Genomic DNA, 15400 nt, shown 5'->3' with positions numbered 1-15400 from the left:
GCACAACGCAGGCCACAGAATCTCACCCACCCACTCCTCTAACAAACCCCTAACCTATGTTTGAGTTATTGAAGTCCTCAAATCGTGGTTTAAAGACCTCAAGGTGCAGAGAATCCTCCAGCAAGTGACCCGTGCCCCATGCTGCAGAGGAAGGCGAAAAACCTCCAGGGCCTCTGCCAATCTGCCCTGAAGGAAAATTCTTTCCTGACCCCAAATATGGTGATCAGTTAAACCCTGAGCATGTGGGCAAGACTCACCAGCCAGCACCCAGGAAAGAATTCTCTGTAGTAACTCAGATTGCACCCTATCAAACATCCCATCACAGATCATTGTGCATATTTACCCGCTAATAATTTAAGATCAATTAATTGCCAAAATTAGGCTATCCCATCATACCATCCCCTACATAAATTTATCAAGCTTAGTCTTGAAGCTAGATATGCCAGATTATCTAACACAAGGACAAAAAACGTATCTCTTACAGTTTTTTGTTCCACTCGCTTTCTACTTGCCTAGGCCCTGCCTGAAATCTCACGTTATTAGAGCTAGTGTTAGCCTGACTCTTATTTTATTCCTAAAAGTTAAGATATCTGCGTTCAGATTTCCTTTATCCTTTTCTCTGCTTCCACACTTGGCATGTTTGCATAGGAGGCAGTTTTGTAGACTAAGATCATGGAAGCAAGTAATACAGGGACTCTCATGCCACCGAGTAAATAGATTATTTTGATCTTGGCTGATCATGAATGCACTTTAGGAACAAGCTGTAGCTAGAAGTGCCTGGCAGGAGGAACACAGTTGCAGACAATTGGTTTGTAACCAATCCTTGTAAGAAGTTTCTGGATCAGAACATCAGGGACCAGATTTTCTTACAGTGTGAGACACTGCTTCCATCTCACTTACGCAGAAAGCTATCAAAAGGAGGTAGCAAAGGCTGCCTTCTCCATCCACTGGTGAAGGAGAGTTCTGTGTGCCTTTCTACCAGCTCTTCTGGTAGCAAAGGCCTTAGCAAAGCCCAGGATTGAAAGATGTTCAATAATCTAACTGCCCTGTACTGGTCCAGACAGGTATGATTCTCATCTGAGTTTTGTTGAGCAAGGTTGATGCAATCAGGCTGAAAATCTAACCTCAGCTCATCACTTGAAACCACAGCTTCTTGGATGGGGTCTCTGAGCACGTGCCTCTTGTCCCCCTGCTATTTTATAAGCCATCTGCCAGATAGCCATACAATTTCATGTTACTTCCTCTCTTCATACTTTCTTCCAGCTTGTTAGATCTATGCTTTTGACATTGGGGTCCGCCCCCATTGGTCAAGCATTCTCCATTGTCTATGTGCTCTCTGAGATATCTCCATTGTATACAGTTCCTGGGATAGTGGATTCTCTTTAATGGGCCATCAGCATGTATGGCTACTCCATTGTTTGTACTTGAAAGGCTAATTGTGAGTGTTCCCAACCTCTCAACTTATTTTAGTAATACACAAGTAGCAAAACTTCATAACGGCACATACAATGATAGCTCGTGCAACCCGACAGGATATTAATGTTCAACAAATCAAGACTTTCAAAATGATAGCTCACAAGGCATAGTTTTTACAAAACATATAATTATATGACAGTGATGAATATGGGAGTTCCAGGGTGTTGCTCTGTGGAATAGAGAGCCACAATGTGTTCTCCTCAAAGCCATTTCCTTTTGTCAATTCATAGCAAAACATGCAATTCCAGTTTGGGAATAGTTTGGGTCTCAGACAACTTAAACTCCATGTTGATTTAGCAGACTGATCTGAGTTTTAATTTAAATAGCTCTTCCAATTTTATATTTGCTTCATCCAGTCCAAAAATGTGTGTGCAAAGATAAATACAGCCACATTCTCAGCATATCAAAAGTATGAGAGCCCCAAAGTGGTCTCCTTACATACTAATGCACTGTATTCAGAAAGAAAAATGTCACAGCTAGCTGCTTCCTAAACATGGACCTGATCGGCTGTGCAACTGTCATGCATTGCATCCCCTTTTTGTTAGGTTTTTTTTTTTTTTTTTGCTTTTAGAACAGTTTTCACTCATTTCAAGCAGAAGCTGGGGTATAAGGAAAAAACTTCCTATTCAAAGATAAGTATCTGCAAAAATAGCAAAGGCAACATAGCAAATATTCGTAGTTTTTAATATGTTTACTACTTCTAAGTTTTTCACCTGGCAAAAGTCAACTCTTCCCATACATCAGTTACAAATCAATTCTGTATAAATAAAACTAGATTAAAAAATCTGTAGAAGCATTGTGCAAGAGACCAGTTGGAAATGCATCGTTTTCTGCAGGTCATGATACTGGTTAGCTCCCCTTCCTTCAATTTGGTTGCAACACCCTTTAGCTGCCTACAAATAATGTACAGTAGAACCTCAGAGTTACCAACACCACAGTTACGAACTGACCGGTTAACCGCACACTTCATTTGTTATTCTCCGACACTATAGTTTTGTGACATCACACTCTATTGCTATATACTGATATCACAAATTCTGTGTTTTGATGTCACTGTATGTGTGTGAAGACAGGCAAGGAAACAGTGATGAAAGATGAATGTATATAGTTCCTCATGTGATATACTAAAGCTGAGTGTGAAAGTTCCTCTTTTGGGGCCTTCCTAACCTCAGTGGTTCTACTTCCATATTCTTTTCAGGACCTTCTTTTCAAGATAATAAATTATTTACACTTTGAACCCAATATCAATACATTTCTAAATGATTTACAGTTAATGTTATATAATTGAAATAATATCAAAGGTCAAGTATTGGGAACATCTAACCCCCGCAGCTTTACCTTGTGCTTGTGGCATTCCCTTCAGTAAGTTTCCTAATCAAAACTGCTCTCCTCTTTGTCCACTTGTCATTTTTTTTAACAGTAAAACTGAAGGAAAGGGGCACAATATTTATAAGCTAATATTAATATATTGTACCATTTTAGCATATGTGACTGAATTTTGACCAATTCAATTTAATGTTTTGAGTTCTTCTTCTTAAAATTTTGGGAATGAAGTGGATGGAGACAGCCAACAAAATATGCCTTATTCTTCATTTTGAAATCAGTACAGGGCCAGATTGAAGCATAGAGCTATAAACCTGTCCCCCAGGTCCAAGCTCCTGGAGTTCCGTGGTTGGGTTAGGATTTCAGCTTTCATTTTAAAAAAAGCCCCAAAACCCAAGGCAAGTTTCTTGCTCTCATGGTTGTGGAAAAAACCTTGAAAACAGGACCAGAATATGACACAGTGATGCCTGCCTGAGTCTGCAGACAGCATGAAGCAGTGACTTTGAGAGGTATGAGTTGCCCCATCCATCTTAAATGGGCTGTTCTCAGGGAAGTCCTGCTGCTATCGCCCCAGCACAGGATGCTTGGGTGAGGGCTGCTTTCCAGCTCTTCTGGGCTGGTGTCAAGCAGAGACCCCCACACAGCCGAGTCTTTGGCTTAGCTGGGTGGTGACTGAGTCCAACCTACTGTATGTAGGACAGACCCTAACCCAGTTGAAGGAAGGAGAAGGCCCAGCTTTTCCCAAAGAAGAGTGGTGATGAGTGCCCTCTGTGAGTGAGCAGAGCCACCTAAGGATGAGGGCTTGTGCTCCCGAGGCACAGAGGCAAGGCCATGGGGAGCTCCAGGTGTGGTGTGCATAGAGCCCTAGATCACCTTAATCCTATCATGAACCAGTATTTTCAAGTCATTATGTTTGTGCATGTACAGCAGTGTTTGTGTTAATTATTAAGCCCTTTGAACATCTGTGTCAGTGAATGTATCATGGGGTTAGCAGGGGAGATTATAGCAAATGTATTTAAAATGGATTGCAGATTTTCAGCATTTCTAGTTTGATTTCTTGCTTAGTATTGAATATTAAACTCCCTAAAATCAAAAGACTGTCCTGGCAGTGATCATATTAGCAACTTATTTCTTTGCCAATACAGTTTCTTATACCTGGGCACTCGCTGGTATATGTGGTGTTTGACATGGAAGCTCACTCCACCGCAAGGCAGCTAGGATTTCCTTCTTTCCCTTTTTGAATTCTGATGTTAGGCTGCCTGTTCTCCATAACACAGAGCTGTAGAGAATGAAAATTTCTTCTCAAACTGTGGGGGGCTTCAGGTGTATTAGATTTTCAATAACAAATCTATTTTACTTTTAGGCCAGCCCGAAGACTCTGTGCTGAGTTTGTGTTCCTTCCAGCTCCCTCGGAGTGGGTGGATCAGTGCAGCCCAGCCCAGCCTGCCATTTACTACATCATCTTCTGGCTTTCCTCAGCTGCACAGCAGAACAGTCTAGCTCAGCCTGCCAGCCTGCCTGTGCCAGTACACCTCCTGCGTTCATTCCAGCTCCCTCAGAGTGTTTGAGTGTCCTCCTCCAGCCTGCCGTTTCACTCCCCTTCCGCTGGCTTCTCTCGGTAATTCAGCATAGGGGTCTATCCCCTAACGCCAGCCTTTCTGCCATCCAGATAGTGGGGTCCTGCAGGAACAGGTAAGCTGGAATTTAATTTCTCCACCGTTCCCATGTATGTGTTAGAGGAGCCTAGCTTAGGCTGCTGCCTTGTTGAGCTCATCAGCGGTTCTTCAAAGAGTAATGCAGAATGTTCTGGTAGCTCAGACCACCAGCCTCTCGGTCCCTGTAGACAAATCAAATGGCTGTAATCTGTGGTAAAAGATCAGTATTAGGGAGAAAAGTGCCTTAGATGTGACATAGACTCTGTTCCCATACCTCTTATAGCTACCTGCATGCAGAGCATTTTACATTAGAGTACTAAACTGGGACTCGAGAACTCTGCCTTCCGCTCCTGGCTCAACCATAAATGTCTTTGTGATCTTGGTCTATTCATTGAATCACTCTGTCTTGTTCTCTACTGTGAAAAGACAATAATACTTTCCAACTCCACTGGGCGTTCTATGAGGATAGATTAATTAAGGTGTGGGAGGGGATCAGATACAGCAGTGATAAGTGCTATAGAAAAACCTATAAACAAAAACCATAAGTTTCTTTAACAACAGTGCTGTTCTCCAGCTGTTCTAGTCTCCTATGATTTGTGCCCCTTTAATGTGGTCTTGTCCTGGGCCAGCACCCTCAGTTACCTGAAGGTTCAATCCTCTGCCCTTGTGGTTATTAATCCAAGAATGTTGGTATCACCCTTCTCTTCACCTCTTCTGTTTCTTCATAGCAGAAGTGAGACTGCCAGGAACTGTAGCACTTCAATCTGGTTCTGCAGGCTGTCTCTAAAGCTCCTTTTTTAAAAATCCTTGTAAGGAAAGGAGGTTGCTTAAGTTCCATTGAGCTGATCTTTACTACACTGAAGTCCAGAGATTTTAAGCAAGTGCTTAAGGCAACCCAGTTCTGAATAGGTATAGATTTAAGCACATGCTTAAGTGCTTTCCTGATGACGGCTTCTGGTTGCTGCTTTTCCTTCTTTTTAGGAATTATCTGAGCTAGGGGAATAAGTGAGCTGTGTGCTCTGTCAGCTGAAGAGCTTCAAACTTTCAATCTTCAAAACTTCCTTGAAAAGGTGACACTGTTCTTGGTCTTCATGTTTTGACTTTCTATGCAGCCAAAATAAAAGCGAGTTCCACTTAAACTAATATAGCACCCTCCCCACTTCTTCCATGAACCTTATGTTAGACACCTTACCAGTGATCATTCCATATCTCCCCCTCCTAGAACTGTTTTATCCCATGTTTTGTCTTGTATGTTATGATCCCATTCTGTGAAGCACTGAGCACCTCAAAACTCTCTCATTGACTTTAACAAGAGTGGAAGATGTTTGGGGCTTTGTAGCAACCGGACCTTTGCAACAAAAGCTGCATGCTGAAGGCAAAAGGCGTTTCCCTCAGATTTTAGTGAGAGGTGAACTGAGTCCTTTGTTGTAAATTCTGTGGAGTAGGGACACTCATTTCTGTTTTGTTAAACACCTTGCTAGCTTATAGTGCCATGTAATTGTTTCTTAATAAAAACCCCCATCAATCTGTAAAATAGTCACAAATCCTTGTTAAGTAAATAACCTCACAATAACAGCTCTGGTGTTAATACATTGTCTTAAGTGTTATTTAAGCAAGATGTTTCTCACATTTGACATTAATATAAGCTGATGCTGAATAGACTAAATCTTTTAAGAAGCGCCATGATCAGCATGGTTCAGTATTCGTTGTTTGGTTTTTTAACCACTTAATAAGTTTCTTCCTGTTCATGTGGATAATCATTTAAAAAAACGTATTGTCGATGAAAGATCTCTGGTTACTCACATTGTAATAATTAGTTGATTAGGTGGACTTTACTGTATTCACATCTGATTTTGGGTAGACATTGCTAAGGGGGTCTTGTCAAGAAGGTTGCAGTTATTACAGCCCCATCTGGAGTGATTGATTAGGGTGCTGAAATGCTCTATTAAGAAAACGCAGTGATTATAGAGATGATTTCTTTTTTAATCCATGATCAGTTCCTAAATACAGCAGTTAAACCATGCATAACTTTAATCAAATAGTGATACCTTTTTAAAAAAAAAAAAAAAAAAAAGGTGTTTCAATGGCTGTACTATAATGAGAAGGATACAAGAATTGAGACTCAATCAAAACATTAAATTAAAAGCCTTACGTGCTGTAATCTTTCCTTTATCATTTTTGGTAGCCGTTGAAAGACTTGCATTATTTCCTCACAGCTCTTTCTCAAAGCCAAAATTTACCCAAGCATAGGGCTTAATATAGTAGATAAACTACACCCTTTGGTTTCTTTCCCATTATATCTAAGGAGAAAGTTTCTGTCTTTCCTTTATCTATATACCTGAATATAACTCCGTAATGTACTCTTACTGTACCTATCTGATAGATATGATGGGAATAAAGGGAGGAACAGCCAGCTTCCACAGCTACATTATGTCTCCTAAGTCAAATCGCTCTGTTCATCCTTATGTATTATACTGGCAAATGCTCAAAAACAAAATTGTTGGAAATCTTTAAGGCCATGCTTTGAGAAATAGATCTGAACATCCATTAATACTTTAATCTTCCGCAGAGAAAAGAAAGGTCAGGAGAGTTAAAAATATGAACTCTGATTTTGGTGCAGCAAAATTCAGTATTTCCATATGATCAGAATTTCAATAATTTATTCTTACACCTCTGCCACCACCAAAGTAATCTGGACAACGTACAACAGAAAGAAACCAAATACAGTAGCATATGTCACATCTTCTTAAAATACTAATGAGTGGGTCTAATTTAAAAAAGGAATTGAAAGGGAGGGGCTGTGGATACATTTTGAAAATACTTTTAACAGCAGAAACAAAGCTTTAAGATGGTTAGTCTTTTTTTAAATGGGGATGTTCAAAATGAGGCTGACTACTTCAGATGCAATGATGAGAGCCTTAAATGATGGGTTGTGTGCAAATCTGGAAACACAATGGGCTAAAGGAGCAGGTGCATGAGGTCTAATGGCCCTTAAGGTTTTAAATAAAATAGTCATAACTGAAATCAGTGTGCCATTTTAGAGTCAAAGACACCGTGGGAGAGGTAATATCTTTTATTGGACCAACATCTGTTGGTGAGAGAGACAAGCTTTTGAGCTTACACAGAGCACTTCTTCAGGTCTGGGAAACATACTCAAACTACATCTACATTACAGCACTTACAGCAATGCAGATGTAGCACTTGTGGTAGAGATGCTCTAAACTGATGGGAGAGAGCTCTCCTGTAGGCCTAATAACTCCTGCCTCTGTGAGAGGTGGTAACTATGTCGATGGGGAAACTCTCCTGCCAACATAGCACTGCCTACACTGGTGCGTAGGTCAGTATAATTTACGTTGCTCAAGGGTGTGCATAAGTCACCCCCCTGAGTGACGTAAGTTATATTGAAGTAATCTGTAGTGCAATGGTTCTCAACCAGGGCTACTTGTACCACTGGGGGTACGCAGAAGTCTTCCAGGGGGCACGTCAGCTCATCTAGATATTTGCCTAGTTTTAAAATAAGCTACATAAAAAGCGCTAGCGAAGTCAGTAAAAACTAAAATTTCATGCAGACAGTGACTTGTTTATACTGCTCTATATATTCTATATGCAGAAATGTAAGTGCAATATTTATATTCCAGTTGATTTTTTTATAATTGTTAAAAAAAATTTTAGTAATACGTGCTGTGACACTTTTGTATTTTTAGGTCTGATTTTGTAAGTGAGGTGTAACTTGGGGGAATAAAAGACAAATCAGATTCCTGAAGGGGGTACAGTAGTCTGGAAAGGTTGAGAGCTACTGAAATAGTGAGATAGGGTCTCAGAGTGTCACAGCTAAATACAAAATGGAACAAATGGTTTAGCGTAAGAAGTTAACACACATTCAAGCTGAAATGGCCCATTAACACCCCTCCAGTCGTAGGGAGGAAAGGAAGAGGGGAAAGCAATGGGGGAGGGTTATTAGTCGGTTATAGATTGTTGTAATAAGCCATACATCCAGTGTGTCTGTTCAGTCTATGATTTTAGTAACTAGCAAAGTTATGAATTTAAGCTTCCAGGCTCGTCTTTTGAAAGTCTTGTGCAGGTTTCCTTTAAGGGTCAGGACTGGTAGGTCAGATATAGAGTTATCACTTTGGGAAAAGTGTTCACCCACACGGGTGATATGGGGTGTTTTTGTCTTTTCTCATTTTCCTGGCTGAGTTCATTTGAGAGAATAGTGATTGGTTTCACCCACATAGTTGCTAGTGGAGCGTTTAGTGCGCTGGATGAGGTACACCACCTGTTGTCATATGCATGTGTAGGACCCGTGGATCTTGAAAGGTGTGGTACGGGGGAGGGTGGGTGGGTGTTGATCATTGTAGCAGTGGAGATATTTCTGCAGGTTTTGCATCTGTTGTTTTGCCAGGGTCTGGTGCTGCTTTGAGTTGGTGGGTCCTGGTCTGTAGGGAACTTGCTTCTGATGATGAGATTGAAGAGGTTGGGGGCTGTTTGAAGGCCAGAAGAAGGGTTTCGGAAAAGATTTTAGAGTTCAGACAGTTTAAAAAATGGTAGTCAGATATAATGATGACTCAGCCCATTAAGTAACTGAACCGCTGACTGAACAAGCTGCAAATAATGGAGCAACTGTTCATGGGTTGGATATGCATCGTTATGAGGTGGTCAGACACTGTGCTTGTACAATCTAGACAGCCTGAGCCAGGTCCTGTGCCCATTCTAGTAAATGACAACATTCCTATTGCTTTCAAGGAACAGAATCAGGCCCTAATGAAGCCAGCCATGAATCTGATACAAGATTGCTTGGCTTTTCAAATATAGTTACACTTTTGTAAATGTTCTCAAGGATTACTTCATTTCTGTAAAGTTTCTGCTGCAAAAGCCCAAAATGACTCTGCATCTGCACAGATAATCCTACCTTTGTAATTGAAATGATGTGTCCTTAATTTAAAACAACACAAACAAACAAACAAACAAAAAGGATTTCCAGCTGCATGCTTTCATTTGCATTGAAACTGAACTTTATCAAGGCCTATGTACCTTTGGGAAAGTTCTGGATTGGGAGTAAAATTAGAGAGGAATTCTGGCAACTCAGTCCTTACTTTCAGATCCAGTTAACATAATTACAGTTTTGCTACTGGCCAGTAGCACTGCTTTTGATATCATCAAAGCATTCTTGTAAAACATTTTGAATTGCTCCCAGTGACCATTTCTGTGGTCAGTATATAGCACTCTTAATGCACATACCGAACCATGCCTTGTACAAAGAGCTATGAAGATTTTACATATAAACAGCAGTACAGATCCACATGAACTACCAACATACCAAACAGCTTTGTTGTAAACAGCATACAATTTGAAATTTTTACATCTTGGCACCTATTGTGCAAATGTCTTTCAAATAATTTTGGGACTCTGTAGTCTATAGCTTTGCTGCTGTAATCTATCACATCAAATAATACATTTTGAGGGGGCTGTGCCAAAAGCATTGGTGAATCAGTGACCAATGAACAGTCAATTGACTTTGATCAGTTGCATTGCTAAGATGACGGAGAAAAAAGCTAGAAAGAAAGCTGTAACAATACAGTCTGCCTACAAATATGACAAACTATAACTTCTAGGAAATAAATTGATTTGTTTCTGGGACACATCTGCTTAGTTTTCTAGTACAGTGCAATTTATGTAAAGAAATTGACCTGTTTGAAAGACAAGATTAAACCAATTGTGATGTAGTTTAACCACTCATAGATACATACCTATTACTTTCATTTCATTTGTTTCTGGTAGCACTCAAAATGTACTGGGTGTTTTCAAGAGCTTTAAAAAGGAAAAAATAACAGTCAAAGAGAGAGATGGTAGGAGGAAAAGGTAATAACAAATAAGTAAGTAGGGCCAAGTCTTGATAATAAAATGTTTGTATAATTGAGTGGGGTGTGGGTGTAATACACATGCACTGGAATACCAAAACCTACTTGGTCTGCTGGAATGCTTTCCTTGTTCAAATCCTTCCTGAAGGACTCTGTCTGCTGTGGTGATATCTCAGGAACATTAGCATATATGCCTGTTAGATATTTTCATATTAGTGAATTGTGTGACATGGGACTGTTTGCATGGTGAAATACATAGTTTTGCTTTATAGCACAGTAGTAAGAAATATGCTGTTACTGAACATGTTGGAGATGTACAGGACGTAGGGGCAAAGTGTCAGAGAAAGCGGTGAATAGGGATTGTTGTGGGTGTGGCTGCCCTGTAGCGCCGTTTGCTGATCTAATGTGGTGTTCCAGGCACTTGCTTGCTCTCTCCCTTCTCTCAGGGCCCCTTAAGAACGCTATATAGTCCAAGTCCAAAAAGATTTCATACAAAATTCCCCCATTGCAATTCTACTATTAAATCCCAAAATTAGCTTGCAATAAAGGCTCTCCCTTTGCACTCGTGGGTTGCACAACCCTCCTCTTTGGGGACTACGGTCACTAGGATTTCCTCTTTCTTAGGAGAGTTCTGCTCTCTCTCTTTGAGCCCTGATGACCTTTTATCAGGCCCAAGTGCTGGTTGTTCAATTAACTACCTAGATGGCCTCCTTGAATTAGTTCATCAAGGGTAGCTTGGGCCTAGACACACTTAAATGGGTCAGCAACCCTGTGACAGGGATGATTGGAGATTAAAGTATGTTAACCAGTTTCACCCAGAATGGCTTTTGTGCAGTGAAACTATTTGTATGAAGATTAGGTAGACTCATATCTCTGTTACATCAATGTAAATTTGGAATAAACTCTGCTGAAATTGAGTTATTCTGGATTTACGCCAGTTCAAGTGAGATCAGAATCTGCCTCCCTCCCCATAGAAAGCTGCCAAGTAGATAATCCCTTGGCACTGGTGTTTGAAATGAGGGAGATCTAATTCTGAAGAAAAGTGTGCAGATAAATCTGCCTACCTGTTTGTATCACATTTGAAGTATTTCTCGGAAAAATCCTTAATACTGTATTTCAAGTACATTTACGACACAAGACTTGCACGGAAATTCTAAATAAATCAAGTGTTTACATTTAACTGTAGGCATTTATTTTTAATTTGTATCACATATTCATAATACCAAGCGTAACAAAAAGGATTATAATGAAGTTTTACACAGATGGGCATCAGGTTTCAGTAGCCTTGTAGCAGAACATTCTGATTAAGGTGACCAGATAGAAAGTGTGTCAAATCAGGACACTTCTTTTTTGGGGGGAATAGAAGAGGGAGGGATAGTTGTGTATGTAAGATTACAAAAAATTAAAAATAGAATGTGCACATAGGCCTACCTTGTACTGTAGGGCTTCTTGAAAGAGTCCGAGCCCTGCAGTGCAAGGCTGATTGAGCTCCTTCAGCCCCGTGAAAAATCAGGACAAATGACGTCCCAACAGTACTTTGATCAGGATGGGGGACAAAGCCTCTAAGATCAGGACAATCCTGATTTTATCGGGACATCTGGTCACCCTAATTCTAATTGAGCTCTGCATGTGGGATCTAACTTTTAAATGCTGCCTTTCCTCTAGTTCTTTTCCAGCAAGTGCCTACGCATCTTTTGCTCTTTAGCAACCAGTATTTGGATTGGAGGGGAATAAATGTAGCTATTTTATACCCATACTTCTCAATGATGCATGATGAAAAAATGATAGCATAGCATTACGTCCCTTTCTCTTCCCGTTTGAGCATTGCCCCTATCTACCGAGTATCACTTCATGATCACGTTAACACAAACAGAAACCATTTAGGGGGTTTTTAGAGTTGTGAATTACTGTAGGATACAGAGTATCTTGGTTATTTATTTCACACTTTCAGAAGTGAGCGGCCTGATTTTCAAAGGTGCTGAGCAGTGCAGTTCCCATTGTCTTAATTGGGATCTGTAGTTGGCCAGCATCTCTGCAAATCAGCCTAACTTTAGGTACTCAGGTTTGAAATTGGTGATTTATATGTATTCCTGGTCTTGAGATACTTAGCACACTTCTGGGTGCTCAGTAAATAACTAAAATAATAAGAACACTGTCTACATACATACCAATCTCTGAAAAATAGCGCTGTTTGAATGAAATATGGTGAATCATTTTGTAACTTATTGTTGATTATAGATTGCATAGTGTAATGCTGCCTTTTTTTCTTTTAAAGAAGATGGTGCTGATAATCAAATGGTTTCCCTCCATCCAGGAGGTACAAATTATTGCTTGGTAAGAACTGGCACCTTTACGTTATCGAAAGATCTTTTTAAAAATGATTTGTATACAGTCAGGACTGAGCCAGTAACTTTATGAAATGGTGGGGGTCTGAGTGTTCACTGTCCTTGAGAGTTATGATCATTTAAGCTTCTATTCCCTAGTGCTGATCACTTCTAGGCCAATTATTACTCTTTGTGCCTTGTATAATATTTCCTATTGGAACTGTTGCATTCTTTGTAGGTTCTACTTGTTTCTCCTTTAGGATCTGTAGCAGATTGGCAGTCCAATTTTGACACTCTGGCACAGCAAGTCCTTCAGTGCCTAACTTTGTGCTCCTTTGGGTGACGTATCAGCTTTGGCTTTTCCCTCAGTGACACATTCTGTCCTTCATCAAAATAATTTGGAATGTGCTAGGATTAAATAAATGGTATGTATTGAAATACCAACCTGCCAAGCTAACCACACTTAAGTTTGCCAAACCAAACACGATCTTTGGAAATTTGCCTCAGCCTTGACGTCTGTCTTTGATAGGATAGGGCTGGCTCCAGGGAGAAGAGGCTGCTCAAGAAGACACAGACTCAGAGATCCCATTCCTGGAGCAACAGAAAGCAGACTTTGTTTTGCAAATTCAAACTTTGGGTCAGTGTTATGGGCTACAGCTGAATTTCCACATCTCTGGGTTTGCTAATCCCTGTTACTCACCAATGATTTATCATAGTCCCACCATTTCTAGACTATTTTTAAAAGATTATCTCAAGATGATTCTTGTAATTTATAAAATATTTTTTCCTCATTGCTATTTATAATATCTCCTTAGAGACTTCAGATCGAAATCTATTTCCTGGCAGAAGACTCTCCCTCCATCGTACAAGCTAGTTTTGTAGCATATATAGTGAGATTTGAGCTGCCTGTTGGCATTGTGGTGTATTAGGGTTTTATTTTTAAGAAGCATCAAAGCATTTAAAGTAATAGAAAGAAAACCCACATACACAGAATATTACAAGAAGAGGCTGTTAGGGGGAGGAGGAAAGGTGGTAGGTAAGCTAATTTGGGGTCTACCAACCTTGAGAGTGAACCTTCCCAAACTTTAACAGCAGCTAAAGAACTATGGGTCCCCTGCACCCATCTGTGAATGGACCATTGCCTGTGCCCATGAGAGGGGGTCATTGCTCTACTATGACACTTGCCCCACTTCCCCAGGAGCTAACACAAACCACTCTGTAGCTAACTACTGGGTTTCTGATTTCAGGAATTTGTAGGGGTTGGGACAGGAGAGCAGTCTGGACTCCTTCACATTCTCCCCCTCTCAAATCCATAGAGGTAGGGTGACCATATTTTCCCAAAGGGAAAAAAGGATACTGCCGGAGGCCAGCCCGAGCCCCCCTGCAGCCTGCCCACACGCGGGACCAGCCTGAGGCTCCCTGCCTCCTGCCCACCCATGTGGGGCCGTCCCAAGGCCCCCCTCTATCTCCTGCATGCTGGACTAGCCCAAGATCCCCTGTCTCCCACCTGTGCAGGGCTGACCCAGACCCAGCTAACTGCTCTCCTGAGCCCTCCCTCCCGCACAGGGCTGGCATTGCTGCTCATCTCCGCTCCACCCCCACCCCCACCCCCCACCGAAGGGTCTTCTGCGCCACTCTAGGGGTCGCACCCCCACTTCCCCCTCCACCCCCCTCCAATGCAGCAAACAGGACAAATGCCCAGTTTTACCAAAAAAGTCAGGACGGCCAGGACAGGGCTTAAAAAAGGGACTGTCCCAGCCAAAATGGGACATATGGTCACCCTACATAGAGGGAACCAGTGCACATTAATACAATCAATTGCTTCATTGGGTGGAACCCCCTTTTAGAGAGTGGATCTGAGAGAAGTGGTGATTGGTTGACACTGTTCACAGTGGCTTCCTGGTGGGACCAGAGGAGTCACTGAGCGGGCAGTGGAATAGATGCAAGGGGCGGAATCCACAGGAATATCAGGGTGATATTCTGGGCCTTGCTGAAATCAATAGGAGTTTTGTCATTTACTTCAGGGGGGCCAGGATTTCACCTTCAGTGTTGGGACAAGAGGAATCATGTCTCCCTCCCCATTCCCTATGAAGTTGGAACTGAGTCTTCACTCCCCTACATGCATTACTCCTATGGAGACTAGGCCCTAATAGGGAAATAGCCTATCTTTGTGTTAGGGTTTTCATCATTTTCTTTCACTCAGAGAAGCCTTCCCCCTTTCTTTCACATAAACCCTTGCATCCAGGATCTCCCAAATCCATACTCCATTCTCTTTAAGAATGCAGCCAGGGTTTCATTTTATCCTTTGTCAGAATCTATCCTGCAGCTCTGTTTTTCCGAGCACACATGCTGCCTGTTTTTCTCCTTTCTTGCTATAGTTCCTGTCACAGTTTAACAAACCTTGAATATTCTTTCAATAGCTCTGTTCTCACTAGTCTGTATGTTGCTATTTTTGAGCTTGTCATGCAATACCTATAGGACATAAAAACATGGGAAATGCCCTATATTTAAAGTAGTAAGAGCTCTATTACAGAGTTCAGTTGTAAATTACAGCTGACCTAGTGCGTTCTCAGTTCAATATTTGCTTAGTCAATTTTGCTGATCTTAATTTACTTACATTTGGTTTTGATGCCAATTACTCCTTTCTGTTTGCTATTCCTAGTAAATGTGGTTTTTATGTTGCCCTTGCTCTTAAAGGAGATGAGGTTCACAGCAGCAAATCTTGAGATTGTAGCCTGTAGAACTTGTGAAGCAATCAAGGAAA

At 41.1% G+C, this 15400-nt stretch overlaps 1 protein-coding gene across 5 annotated transcripts in view; it reads left to right on the top strand.

The window, feature by feature from the left end:
- IRS1 (insulin receptor substrate 1) overlaps positions 1-15400 on the top strand; it is a 154619-nt gene that overhangs the window by 84633 nt on the left and 54586 nt on the right. For all 5 annotated transcript variants that reach the window (XR_008446249.1, XR_008446251.1, XR_008446250.1 and 2 more), the window contains exon 2: positions 4163-4491. The gene's annotated coding sequence lies outside the window, so the exon portion shown is untranslated. The remainder of the gene's footprint in view (positions 1-4162; positions 4492-15400) is intronic.

The sequence above is a fragment of the Malaclemys terrapin genome, chromosome 9 (genome assembly GCF_027887155.1).
Source record: "Malaclemys terrapin pileata isolate rMalTer1 chromosome 9, rMalTer1.hap1, whole genome shotgun sequence".
In the NCBI taxonomy this organism is placed as follows: Eukaryota; Metazoa; Chordata; order Testudines; family Emydidae; genus Malaclemys; species Malaclemys terrapin.
This window is presented reverse-complemented; position numbering and strand designations above follow the sequence as displayed.